At 41.1% G+C, this 13,323-nt stretch overlaps 1 protein-coding gene across 5 annotated transcripts in view; it reads right to left on the bottom strand.

Moving 5' to 3' along the window:
- SNTG1 (syntrophin gamma 1) overlaps positions 1-13,323 on the bottom strand; it is a 1,229,644-nt gene that overhangs the window by 743,931 nt on the left and 472,390 nt on the right. The window lies entirely within an intron of this gene.

The raw sequence follows: 13,323 nt of genomic DNA, 5'->3' as shown, positions 1-13,323 counted from the left end.
CCTATATTTTGCAATGTTGAATAGAGAGAGAACACTGATGTCACACACATGCCATCCATGAACAATGTGACATGTGTGATTTCCATGGACACATAGACTTATATTTTCCTATTAAACAATGATACCAGACAAAAAACAGACATGTCTCCTTGAGCTTTGCATGGACACACGGTATATGAATAAACACACATAAGTAAAGAGCACCATAGATTTTAATGGGTACATACAGCTCTGGCAAAAATTAAGAGACCACTGCAACATTTTCCGTTCGTATGATTTTTCTCTTTATAAGAATATTTTTGAGTAAAATGTAAATTGTTATTTTATTCTACAAACTACTGATAACATGTCTCCGAAGTTCCAAGCAATAAGTTTTGTATTTATTTTCTGAAAATGAGAAATGCTTAAAATAACAAAAAAATGCATTGCTTACAGACCTCGAATAATGCAAAAAACAGGTTCATAATCATTCATAAACAACAATACTAATGTTTTAACTCAGGAAGAGTTCAGAAATCAATATTTTGTGGAATAACTAGGATTTTTCATGCATTTTGGCAAGCTTTCCACCAGTCTTTCACACTGCTTTTGGGTGACCTTATGTCACTCCAGGTGCAAAAAATTAAGCAGTTCTTCTTTGTTTGATGACTTGTGACTATGCATCTTCCTCTTGATTACATTCCAGATGTTTTCAATGGGGTTCAGGTCTGGAGATTGGGCTGGCCATGAAAGGGATTTGATGTTGTGGTCCTTCATGCACACCTTGATTGACCTAGCAATGTGGCATGGCGCATTGTCCTGCTGAAAAAGCCAGTCCTCAGAGTTGGAGAACATTGCCTGAGCAGAAGGAATCAACTGTTTTTCCAGGATGACCTTGTATGCGGCTTGATTCATATGTCCTTCTCAAAGAACAACCTGCCCAATTTCAGCCTTGCTGAAGCATCCCCAGATCATCACCGATCCTTCAAATTTCACAGTGGGTGCAAGACACTGTGGCTTGTACACCTCTCCAGGTCTTTGTCTAACCATTAGAAGAACAGGTGTTGGGCAAAGCTGAAAATTAGACTCATCAGAGATGATTACCTTACTCCAGTCCTCTGTGGTCCAAACCTTATGGTCTTTGGAAAACTTCAGCCTAGCTCTCCTTTGCTTCTCATTGATGAAAGGCTTTTTTCTAGCTTTACATGAATTGAGTCCTGCCTCTAGGAGCCTGTTATGAACTGTTCTTGCTGTGCACTTTACCCCATTTGCCATTCCTTTTGTAGGTCACTTGATGTCATCCTGCAGTTGCTGAGTGACATTTGAATAAGAGGAGGGTCATCCCAGTCAGTGGAGAGTTGTTTTTGCCCTGGGCCAGGGTCTGTAGCTTTGTTGTCCCCAATGTCTGCTGCTTAACCTTGTTGTAATGGACTGTCATATTAGAAATGTTAAGGATGGAGGCAACATGACACTCACTGTGTCCATCTGCTACTAAAATCAGAATTGATCCCTTCTTTTCCTCACTCAAGACTTTTCTTTTCAACTCCTTTGGCATGGTTAAAAGTTATTTTTTCATTCCTATTACTTTTGGTATATTACCAGCACTTGTTTTGCCATCCAGCTTGTCCTATTGCAAGAGGATTGTGAACACCACAGCAGTGTTTTTTATACTTTCCTTCATGAAATAAAATTTGGTTCAGGTGATCACCTAATCAGAAGCACAATAAGTAGAATGAGGTGTACTCTGGTTGGAATTCAACTGACACTGGAATGGAATGGCTGTCAGACAAGTAGAGAAGCTGATTTTTATAAAACTGTGCAGTGGTCTCTTAATTTTTGCCAGAGATGTGTGCCAACATGTAGCATATAAGTGTGAAGATATAAATAAAACAATGCAACAATAAAATGGTGTACCGTATATACTCGAGTATAAGCCGAGATTTTCAGCCCACTTTTCTGGGCTGAAAGTAACCCTCTTGGCTTATACTCGAGTCATACGCAGGGGTTGGCAGGGGGGGGGAGCGGAGCTGTGTAATAATACTCACCTGCTCCTGGCGCGGTCCCTGCATGTCTTTTCCCCGGCACCGGCAGCTTGTTCCTGTGGTGAGCGGTCACATGGTACCGCTCATTACAGTAATGAATATGGACCCCACTCCACTCCCATAGGGGTGGAGCCGCATATTCATTACTGTAATGAGCGGTACCATGTGATCGCTCACTACAGGAAGAAGCTGCCGGCACCGGGGAACAGACGTGCAGGGACCGCACCTAGAGCAGGTGAGTATAACGCAGGGCCCTACATTCACCTGCCCCCCATTCCACCATCGGCGCTGCTGCATCTTCCGCATCCTCTGCAGTGACGCTCAGGTAAGAGGGCACGGTGACGCGATTAGTGTGCGCGCCGCCCTCTGCCTGAGCGTCAGTGCACAGGATGGAGAAGACACAGTGGCAGTCAGTGATGGAATGGGGAGCAGGTGAATATAGCAAGTGCCGGGGGCTTGAGAGATGAGTATGTGACTTTTTTTTTAAATCGCAGCAACAGCATTTGGGGCAAATATCTGTATGGAGCATCTTATGGGGCCATGTGCAGCATTATATGGGGCAATTATCTGTATGGAGCATCTTATGGGGCCATGTGCAGCATTATATGGGGCAATTATCTGTATGGAGCATCTTAAGGGGCCATGTGCAGTGTTATATGGGCCAAGTATCTGTATGGAGCTTCTTATAGGGCCATAATCAGCATTTGTGCAGCATTATATGGGGCAATTATCTGCATGGTGCATCTTATGGGGCCATGTGCAGCACTATATGGGGCAATTATCTGTATGGAGCATCTTATGGGGCTATGTGCAGCATTTTATGGGGCAAATATCTGTATGGGGCCATGTGCAGCATTATATGGGGCAAATATCTGCATGGAACATCTTATGGGGCTATGTGCAGCATTATATGGTGCAAATATCTGTATGGGGCCATGTGCAGCATTATATGGGGCAAACATCTCTGGAGCATCTTATGGGGCCATAATCCACATTTGTGGAGCATTATATGGGGCAAATGTTTCTATGGAGCATCTTAGGGGGCCATAATCAGCATTTGTGCAGCATTATATGGTACATATTTTAATATGGAGCATCTAATGGGGCCCATCATAAACTGTATGGAGCATTATAGGGGGATTATTTTGTATGGAGCATCTTATGGGGCCATCATGAACTGTATAGAGCATTATATTGGGCTCCTGATTCAATATGGATATTTAAAAACACTTAAACTACTGATGTCTCAATTAATTTTACTTTTATTGGTATCTATTTTTATTTTTGAAATTTACCAGTAGCTGCTGCATTTTCCACCCTAGGTTTATACTTGAGTCATTAAGTTTTCCCAGTTTTTTGTGGCAAAATTAGGGGGGTCGACTTATACTCGGGTCGGCTTATACTCTAGTATATATAGTATATGCACTTTGAAGTGGTGTGGTGCCAACCCCCTGACGCTCATTTAGTGGGCAGGTGTACTTTTGTCTGCTGAACTTTTTAGTCCAAATGGCACAAAATTTTGTGCTGTTTTGCTAATGAAGCCTAATAAAAAATATAGTAGACTTTTAGATATAAGTCCACCATATTCATATGTGGAAGCGTTTGGTGACTGATGACTAATGTGAAGAAACCAGAGTATATCTTAATTACCCAGATGACTATGTTTTTGCATATCAAGAAGAATTGACTTGTGGATTTAAGTGTCTATGTCTGGTGTGTCAAGAAGACAGACTTGCAAACTGATATACTATTTAACATACTGTGTAAGTCTGTAATTGTGACTTTTACATAATGTGTGTTTATCTTTGTTTATTGTGTGCTGACATGCTAATTGTGTATTGTATTCTGTAACCAGTGTGTTGACTTCAAAGGTAAATAGGAAAAGGCTGTGAGAGAGACTGAAGGAAACTGGGTAATTCTAAAAATAGCTTACAGGCCTCGGGTATAAAAAAGACTCAGAGAGCCGATTTCATGATCACAGAGCTACCAGACGGACATTCTGCAAAAAAAACCAATGGACAAGAGACAAGACTGCAGCCAATTCATCATGGCACCATCACGAGGGACACAGATCTATGATTTTATTGGAAACAACCTAGGGGTTTTCGGCTCTGGTTGGAAGGACACAGATCTGATCCAGTTACCATCTCTGAACCATAATATATGTTTGGAGAAAGCCCGCTGGTCACCTGGTTCCATGGATATGGTCGGATAAGCCAGGTGGTGACTCTCGTGTCAACTGGCATTGGACCTTGTACAGACTCTATGTACTGTTCTCGGTCATCTCCCTATGCTTGTCGATATCTCTGTGTGTGTATCACAGGTGGAATAGCGACCCTGGGAGCCCTGACATTGTGTCACCTGGCTTTGGACCTTGTACAGATTCTATGTACTGTTCTCGGTCATCTCCCTATGCTTGTTGATATCTCTGTGTGTGTATCACAGGTGGAATAGTGACCCTGGGAGCTTTGACGTAACATTTAAGATTATCCCGGTGAGTCGGCCAAAGTGGGAGACCCTGTGATGTGCACCATCTTGGGGGTAATTGCTGGGATTACTCTGTTTGCTATTGGGTGCTGTGGTTCAATAAAGTATTGCAACACTGTTTTATTCTAACCCTGTGTGGTCTGTGTAGTGTACTGCCCACGGTGAGATAGAGTGGGCGTTCAGTGGTATGAGCCCTGGTCCATGCAGTCTTGCTAAAGGCAGCCGGGCCAGTGGATGAGAGTACACACTGTCCCCGTTTCTCCACAACTGCCAAGTATACACACTGATACACTGGTGAAGGACAGGTAGACCTCTTCCTAGTAGACTATAATATGAATCTGCTGTTCAGTTTGATTTTGTTTTGGGTTCTATTAGTCAAACAATGCAATATTTTTGTGACATTTGTGCTAGAGCTGAGTAAAAAGATTTGCAGGACCTTGATCTTGCCACATCAATAGTTTGTACTTGCAAAACCATAGCTCTGCAAATTCCCTTCTGCCTCTCCGAATCCCCTGTGCCTCTTCTTATTAGTAGTCCCAGCTCAACGTCATAGGTATGTCATGCCAAAACGATGATTTTACACTGGGCCTACTAATCTTAAAAGATGCTGAAAATATAACCAGGTATGAGAAGGCTCACAATTCTCTGGTTCAACAATCAGAGCCTACCAAGATTACCACTAGATAGGGATTTTCTGAATACTTTGCTCAACATTTGTTTTTGCTCACCTCTAGCTACCCCAAAATGTTCAGGATAGTAGCCAGGATAGTTTTGAAACAAATCCCTTTTATTCAGCCTGCCTATTTCTATGATTTCTCTTTGTAAAAAAAACAAACTTTTTTTAATAAGCTCATGAGAAACATATTTACAAAGTATTGTTTTCTAAGGGCTAAATATATATAATGCAAAATATTAACTTTGTAGAATATTTAGTGTAATTTTGTGTGTTAAGAGTATATTCAAACATACCAGATTTCTTGTAAACGTTTCTAAGACTGTTGACCAACTTAATGGGACATTATTTGTATACATGCAATAGAAACACTATTCAGATGGACTAAGTTATATGTCAGCAACAAAACCACAGCCTGTTTTGTATGTTGTTTTATGCATTTGATGACCTGCAACAATTAGTTAGCCTGCAGATAGGGTTAACTAATGGTCCTGCCTGTGGTGGGAGTAGTTAAGTGGGTAAATGAAAGTAGTTCCTACTTGTTGGTTGTTGGGAAGGACTGAAAAGAGAAGGAAGAAAGCAGCAACACTTCCGTTATGTGATGAAGAAACCTTAGTCCTTAATTTCCAATATAAATTCATAGACAAGGTAATAAGAGCAGAGACAGTGCAAGTAAAAGGATGACGGCCACTTCGCGTTATGCACGCTTCCACGGATCCAGATGACCCATGGAAGCATGGTTGCTAGGGAATCCCCACATGTACTTATGCTGGCTAACAGATGTAAATCATTCAGCTGCAGTGAAGAAAATTAAATCTCCGAGCACTAAAAATTACTCGAGTAACGAGTATAATCGCTCATCACTAATCATCATAAATGTGCCTCCACATGTAACTGTCAAGTTTATACCACTGAATTGTGCAGAAGATGTATTGTTTAAATCCCGTTTTTGCTACCTAATGCATACATGTTTTAGCAATTCATTTAGCAAAGAAAAGCTTATTTTCTTTCTCCAGTCTCTCTCATTCATGCCTATTTTGTCGGGTCCTCCTGGCCATGCCAAGTGGCAGTATGAGGTCTGCAGTTGCATATATAAAAGGTAACAACACATTCAGCCAGGTACCCTTTCTTTATTTTTCAGCGATATTGAAACAACCCTCTACAAGAGCATTAAATTATCATACATGAATAATTCTAAATAAATACAGTTTACCATTTCATGAACAAGCCAATTTCTCCCTGCTGATAGAGCTAAAATAAAACTACCGTATATACTTGAGTATAAGCCGACCCGAGTATAAGCCGACCCTCCTAATTTTGCCACAAAAAACTGGGAAAACTTAGTGACTCGAGAATAAGCCAAGGGTGGAAAATGCAGCAGCAACTGGTAAATTTCAAAAATAAAAATAGATACCAATAAGAGTAATATTAATTGAGGCATCAGTAGTTTAAGTGTTTTTGAATATCCATATTGAATCAGGAGCCCAATATAATGCTCCATACAGTTTATGATGGGCCCCATAAGATGCTCCATACTAAAATATGCCCCATAAAATGCTGCACAAATGCAGATTTTGGCCCCATAAGATGCTCCATAGACACATTTGCTCCGTATAATGCCCCACAATTGTGGATTATGGCCCTATAAGATGCTCCAGAGATATTTGCCCCCATATAATGCTGCACATGGCCCCATAAGCTGCTCCATACAGATAATTGCCCCATATAGTGCTGCACATGGCCACATAAGATGCTCCATACAGATAATTGCCCCATATAATGCTGCACAAATGCTGATTATGGCCCCATAAGATGCTCCATACAGATTTTTGCCCCATATAATGCTGCACATAGCCCCATAAGATGCTCCATACAGATAATTGCCCCATATACTGCTGCACATGGCCCCATAAGATGCTCCATGCAGATAATTGCCCCATATAATGCTACACAAATGCTGATTATGGTCCCATATAATGCTGCACATGGTCCCATACAGATATTTGCCCCATATAATGCTGCACATAGCCCCATAAGATGCTCCATACAGATAATTGCCCCATATAGTGCTGCACATGGCCCCATAAGATGCTCCATACAGATATTTGCCCCATATAATGCTGCACATAGCCCCATAAGATGTTCCATGCAGATATTTGCCCCATATAATGCTGCACATGGCCCCAAACAGATATTTGCCCCATATTATGCTGCACATAGCCCCATAACATGCTCCATACAGATATTTGCCCCATATAATGCTGCACATGGCCCCATACAGATATTTGCCCCATATAATGCTGCACATAGCCCCATAAGATGCTCCATACAGATAATTGCCCCATATAGTGCTGCACATGGCCCCATAAGATGCTCCATACAGATAATTGCCCCATATAATGCTGCACAAATACTGATTATGGCCCCATAAGATGCTCCATACAGATATTTGCCCCATAAAAAGCTGTACATGGCCCCATAAGATGCTCCATACAGATTTTTGCCCCATATAATGCTGCACATAGCCCCATAAGATGCTCCATACAGATAATTGCCCCATATAGTGCTGCACATGGCCCCATAAGATGCTCCATGCAGATAATTGCCCCATATAAGGCTACACAAATGCTGATTATGGCCCCATATAATGCTGCACATGGCCCCATACAGATATTTGCCCCATATAATGTTGCACATAGCCCCATAAGATGCACCATACAGATATTTGCCCCATATAGTGCTGCACATGGCCCCATAAGATGCTCCATACAGATATTTGCCCCATATAATGCTGCACATAGCCCCATAAGATGTTCCATGCAGATATTTGCCCCATATAATGCTGTACATGGCCCCATAAGATGCTCCATACAGATATTTGCCCCATATAATGCTGCACATGGCCCCATACAGATATTTGCCCCATATAATGCTGCATATAGCCCCATAAGATGTTCCATACAGATAATTGCCCCATATAGTGCTGCACATAGCCCCATAAGATGCTCCATACAAATAATTGCCCCATGTAATGCTGCACATAGCCCCATAAGATGCTCCATATAGATAATTGCCCCATATAGTGCTGAACATGGCCCCATAAGATGCTCCATGCAGATAATTGCCCCATATAATGCTACACAAATGCTGACTATGGCCCCATAAGATGCTCGATACAGATATTTGCCCCATATAGCGCTGCACATGGCCCCAAAAGATGCTCCATACAGATAATTGCCCCATACAATGCTGCACATGGCCCCATAAGATGCTCCATACAGATAACTGCCCCATATGCTGTTGCTGCGATTAAAAAAATACAAAAAACACATACTCACCTCTCAGGCCCCCGACACTTGATATATTCACCTGCTCCCCGTTCCACTGCCGACCGTCACTGTGTCTTCTCCTTCCTGGGCACTGACGCTCAGGCAGAGTGCGGTGCGCACACTAATCGCATCACCGCGCCCTCTGACCTGAGCATCACTGCAGAGGATGCGGAAGACACAGCGGTACCGACAGTGGAACGGGGGCAGGTGAATGTAGGGCACTGCGTTATACTCACTTGCTCCTGGTGCGGTCCCTGCACGTCTGTTCCCCGGCACCGGCAGCTTCTTCCTGTAGTGAGCGATCACATGGTACCGCTCATTACAGTAATGAATATGCACTCCACCCCTATGGGAGTGGAGTGGGGTCCATATTCATTACTGTAATGAGCGGTACCATGTGACCACTCAGTACAGGAACAAGCTGCCAGCGCCGGGGAAAAGACGTGCAGGGACCGCGCCAGGAACAGGTGAGTATTATTACACAGCTCTGCTCCCCCTCCCCTGCCGACCCCTGCGTATGACTTGAGTATAAGCCGAGAGGGTTACTTTCAGCCCAAAAAAGTGGGCTGAAAATCTCGGCTTATACTCGAGTATATATGGTAAATATTTATAAAAGGTAAGAAAAATCAAGAGACCTCTACTGTTCCCATAGCGGTGATTACATATGGAGAGATTCAGATGTTTTATTTCTGTTTGATCCTCTATGCTCCATAGACCTATAGCTAATCGAGAATACCTTAGTACATGCAGAGTCTGACAAAGCCTATAGGCAGATCATAGAGATCATGTGGCTCGACTCAATACTAACTGTACAGCCTCTATGTACTGCATGAGCCCTAAAGGTCCAGCATTTTGGTCTCAGGTTCAAAAGCGACCAAGCAATGAGAGAATATGTGAATAAATCATTATCATTAGCTATATAATATACAATATTGCCATTGGTTGTGACATGCACGGTTGCATTTCACAGTGAATTAGTATTGTTTAAAGCAGAGCTTTGCAAGTGAACTAGTACATTTACAAAGCGTGGTAAGCATTAACAGCATCATATCTAATTTAATTGTGCCTTTTGTTACATGACACCATTAGTGCTTAATTAAATGTGGTAGGATGCTGCGTGTGATGATATAATTACATTTCTGCTTCATTACAGATCTAAGCTTGCAGCTTTAGTCTAAGGATTGAAAAGGCTATTATTCGAGGTAAACCAAATTTGCTACCTGACTTTCTGTGTAGAAATGATTCATAAACATATGAACCACAGAGGGTGAAAGATAAAATAAAATGACAATTTCAAGGCCATTTTTAAAATATTCTTACTATACTTTGAATAATCAGTGGTGTAAGATCTCAAAATAAAAATAGTATTTTGGTTTTAGGATGGGTTTACACCTTCTGGCCTGCAGCTGTTAAAAGTCTCCCGATCAGTAACATGTAAGCCAATCAGCAGTCGTTTAATATCCTCTTTAGACAACCAATCACGCTTGCATGTGCATAGAACAATTACTAATTGTATATTGCGCAGAGTATCATTGTTTACACAGCTGTTAATAGAGCTTCCAGTGATAGGCTTAGCGCCAGCCACTCCATTTACCAGACCCCAGAGGTTGCCCTGGTTTTTCTCTTTTAACCTTTGTAAAGGGATCTGAGACACGGTATCAGTTGCTGACTGATAGAGCAAGCAGAAGGCAATAATTGTCAACACATGGGGTCGATAGTAAGAAGTCAAGACAGGGACAAAATCAGAAAGCAAGCTGGTAGTCAAAATACAAGCACAAGCTAGAAAACAGGATAAATCAGCACAAGCCATGCCATTTACCAGACCCCAGAGGTTGCCCTGGCCTTTACCTTTTAACCTCTGTACAGGGATCTATGACACTGTGTCAGTTGCTGACCGGGAGAGCAAGCTGAAAGCAAAAATTGTTATCACATGGGGTTGATGGTAAGAATTACTATATTAAAGTATTATACTATATTGAGGACTATGAGGAGTGCATTATACTATATTGAAGATTAGGGTGAATACATTAAACTATTTGGAGGACTGTGATATGCATTATACTATATTGAGGACAATGGGATGCATTAGACTATATTGAAGATTATGGGGAGTGCATTATACTTTATGGAGGACTATTATGGGATGCATTATACTATATGGAGGACTGTGTGGTGCATTATACTATATGGAGGACTATTGGTCCTGCATTATACTGTATGAAGTACTATCAGAAGTACATCATACTATATGGAGGACTGTGGGGAGTTCATTATGCTATATGGAGAACTATGAGGTGAATTATATTATATGAAGGACTATGGGGAGTGCATTATACTTTATAGAGGACTATGCAGAGTGCATTATACTTTATAGAGGACTATGCAGAGTGCATTATACTGTTTGGATGATTATGAGAAGTGCATTATACATTATGGAGGACTATGGGGTGAATTATGCTATATGGAGGACTATGGGGTGTTATGGGGTAATATACAGTGTGTCCGTAAAGTCATGGTGCACATTTATAGTTTACATTTTGGCACCCTTTCTCTGGCCCAATCATATTATACCTGTTCATGAGGAGAGATAAAAAGAACCATTCAAACAACACAAACTCATTTCAGCTGTTGCTGAGCCCCCTGTCAGATTAATCCCTGATAAACTGAACTCTGATTAATACACTGCCAGGTCTGTGACATCATGCAACCACAAGCTTATGCTATCGTTTGGATGTGTGCAGGGCAAAAAATGGAGCCCACATCGAACTACACTGAATAGGTATGAAACAGGGAGAGTTTTTCTTTTATTTGGAGAAGATTTCACATTTCTGTCGTTTTTTGTTGCTTTCCAGTGACTGGTCAAAAGTGCACCATGACTTTATGGACACACTGTATTATAAAGAGACTACTTAGCAAGCCATCATATAGTGAGGAGGCTACTCATGGGGCCATCATACAGTTTAAGGACTACTGTGAGGGGGCTATTATACAGTGTTGAAGCTAATGTGGGGGCCATCATATAAATTTGAGACCTTCAAACAGTTTGGGGGCTACTGAGGGGTCAGTATACTGTCTGTGGGGTACTATACAGTGTGGGGGCATATGTGCATATGAAAGCATCATGCTGTGTAGAGAGGAGCTATACAGGGGTAGACTCTGGAAATTATTAAATGTTAATTGGCACATATTGCTATTGGGGCATTCAGGTTATTGTCACTGCCAAAGGGGCACATAAAGGGCATTATTACTTTCTAGGGGGAAAAACGTGGGCACTGTTTTCTAGGACACTTGCACAGGGCGTTAATATATTCTACAGGGTTGTTTTACCATCTAGAGGGCACACAGTACCACATAGTAGGTGCAGTATTAGGGTTACATACAGTAGCAGCAGCTTAGTATTGTGGTATCAGTAGGATGATGAGTTTGTACAGGTTGGGACAGCTGGGGAAGGTGCTGGAAATGTGAGAAGACAAATGTGTGTTTGTTGTAATCTCTGTATCTGAGGCCTGTCATGTCGATCTAGGCCAGATGGAAAAGTAAATGATTTCATCAGAATAACTGTAACTGTAACTGTACTGTAATCTCTTACATGTTCTGCTGCACTGATATCTACTACAATGCGGACCCTATATGGCAGTAATATCAGTGTTGGTCTTTGCATAGAGTTTTTTAGTAACAGCACGGTCACCGGCTGAGGCTCTCCTACATCCACTATTAACGTGCACCACCATAGTTTTAATCAGAGTTACTTAGATCACACCCCCCTCCCAAACAAAACCCCTAGCTGAGTTTCTGGGTTTATGTGTATAGTAGTTATCACATTATTTCTTATTTATAACTCAGATCACACCAAAGTTGAGCACCTACCATTAATCAAGATTATCAAGAAAACCACAACAGTAGAAGAAATTACAATTTTCAATAAATGAAATGGGGTGATTTAACGCTGTCCTTCAGATATACAGAAAAGTCATTAGTGATAATAAATTTCATCCATCAACATTATAACGTGTTGCCCTTTAATGGCAATTTGACCTCTATGTTTTACATGCAGCCAGTCTGACTCTTTACCCACATATAAACAATTATAGACATACATATAACTGACAGTGTATTCTACATGCTACACAATGTTACGTAAATAAGACCGAGTCTAGGATCAGATTCATTACCTTGTTAAATTGGGCAATGAAGGTTATTTTCCCTATGTTAATGCCTTATTTACTAAAGTAATTATATCCTGAAAAGGGAAACTCATGTTCCAATAATGTAAGGGTGTTTAAGCCTTGATCTTGTGGTACACAAGCATAAAAGGTTTTTATGGGAGAACATTGCTAAAAACGGCTTGAATGTTGAATCACTGTTTGATGAAAGGAAGATCAAACAGCAAGGATGTTGTGTGCTTTAATTCAGAAGACATACTTTAAAGAGAAGACTGTGGTTTCTAGCTTATAAAATGTGTAAATTCTGTACCGGATCAATTTTTTTAAACAAATATCTTAGGGAATTATGGTTTCTTAACAAACTTTCCATTTCTACATCTTGCCTTCTCAACCCACAGGCAGCTGCTGAGATTTCACATATAAATTGTCCATCCCTGCACTGGCTGATGTAGCATATCATCAAGCATAAATTGATTTACAGAATACCCTGTTTTCATGAAAATAAGACACAGCATTTTTTTTAATTATGTCAGTAAATTCAGTATGCCCAGAATCATAAACTGTTGTCTGAAGTATAGACTCTTCTTGTAGGTTAAATTCATATTTGTGAATGGACGAATGGTTGTTATTTGCATCTTATATCAGCTCCT

This window comes from Ranitomeya imitator, chromosome 6 (genome assembly GCF_032444005.1).
Source record: "Ranitomeya imitator isolate aRanImi1 chromosome 6, aRanImi1.pri, whole genome shotgun sequence".
In the NCBI taxonomy this organism is placed as follows: domain Eukaryota; kingdom Metazoa; phylum Chordata; class Amphibia; order Anura; family Dendrobatidae; genus Ranitomeya; species Ranitomeya imitator.
The sequence above is the reverse complement of the archived record's forward strand: the minus strand, read 5'-3'. Positions and strand labels throughout refer to the sequence as shown.